We start from the raw sequence: 1,837 nt of genomic DNA, 5'->3' as shown, positions 1-1,837 counted from the left end.
TCTCTCTCTCTCTCTCTCTCTCTCTCTCTCTCTCTACATCTCATTTGCTGGTTGTAAAAATACTTTTACAGTTGTGAATAAACTTAATAAAGTAAAAAAAAAAAAAAAAAAGCTCTTAAAATAATGAGCTGTCAAGCTTGAGAAGAGATGCTGAACAGATTTTCTGGACTAGTTCCAACAGTCGACAAAAGAAACTGACATTCTTAACATCCCTTAGGTATAATTAAAGCTCCATTAAATTAAAACAACTATTTTAATTATTTTTCAAACCAACCTCGTTTTTTTATACTGTAATACATAAAATAACAATATAATAGAATAAAAATATCTTAAGAAAGAGTTTCCATCATTTCTTTTGAGACTAAGTCAGCTAGTTTATCCAAACGCGTCAGAATTTGTTTCTTACTGTAAAATATAAAATTAAGTATTAGTATACTTAGTAGAAAAGTATTAATTATTAATTTAATGAGTAATATATTCTATTGGAAAAATTATCTCATATTCGTATTTACATTCAGTACATTCAAAGAATCTTGATCCATACTTTTACTATCAATTTGTGAATTAATGAAAAGGACAGAAACCTCCTATGATCGGGAATATTTTTGGAGGGAAATCTCAATCCAATAGAACGTTAAATGTATTTAGACTGAGCAGTGATCGGAAAAGAGGCTAGTTATTTCACAAGTCGTAATAAATTTTTTGATCTATGAAGGAAGTACATATCCCGTTTTTTCTACCTATAAAAATTATCCTTACAGTTTTATTTAATTAATGGAATAATAATATAATTAACTACAACAGACATCGTAAAATGAAGCGTGTATATGATATAATATATGATTTATGCATAAAGAATAAAAAAATAACTAAATAGTAAAAAATAAATAAAAAAATATGCACACCAAAATTTATTGGTGGTTTTATGGTTCCCTCATAACAATAAGAAACTGGTTTTAAATGATGCGATGTGAAAAGAGAAAACTTTTCACATCGAGTCTGTTAAAATCAATCAAATGATATTTTTGTAAAGAAGAGTTTTTTGCTACTTGTGTCTGAACCAAATTTAAACTTTAGTATTCACAATATTTTGAAACCATCAACAAATATTGGTTATATAACGATAGTTTCACAATTTTGTCAATTCTGAATGTTAGATTTTGTTCAGACACAGGATAGCAAAAAACTCTTCTTTACAAGAATATGAGTTGATAAGTTTTACTTCCAAATCTACGATATCATCTAATCTAAAATGAAAGCTTTAGCTGATGATTTTTTGGGACCATTTTTTACTTATTGCTTTCTTTTTTTTTTTTTTTCTGGTGGTGAGGGACTATTAGAGAGACCAGAGAAGATAGAATACTCCAAGAGCATACCGTGATTATGCCATGAATTTGTTTGTTATATGTTAATGATTGTTAAATAAATAAATAATAAAGTTCATGTTTGGATAGTTTTATCTCTCCTTCAAAGTGCCAACCATTTTTAATTTCCAGTAGACAATTCTACAGGAAGATGGGAATAATAATACAAGTCGCGTGTTTTCATCAGGTTAAAGAAATAATAAAATGAAAGAAGTTTAGCACACTCATTTTATTTAATTTAATTACAATTGATAATTATACAATTACACTTGGCAATTTATTACTTAATTTAAGTTAACTATTTTAACTAAAGTATGATAAAAAATATTTAGATATCACAATTACTCAGGAGTATTGGCACTAGCAGTAGCGTAACTTAAGGGAAGAGAGAAAGGGAAATCGAAATCCCTAGAGATCCAACTGCTCAAGAAACAGAAGAAAAAGAAAAAATCGCCGTCAAAACACAAAGTTAT

The sequence above is a fragment of the Halyomorpha halys genome, unplaced genomic scaffold (genome assembly GCF_000696795.3).
Source record: "Halyomorpha halys isolate HHAL.00 unplaced genomic scaffold, Hhal_1.1 Scaffold1234.1, whole genome shotgun sequence".
NCBI classification, from domain to species: Eukaryota; Metazoa; Arthropoda; class Insecta; order Hemiptera; family Pentatomidae; genus Halyomorpha; species Halyomorpha halys.
This window is presented reverse-complemented; position numbering follows the sequence as displayed.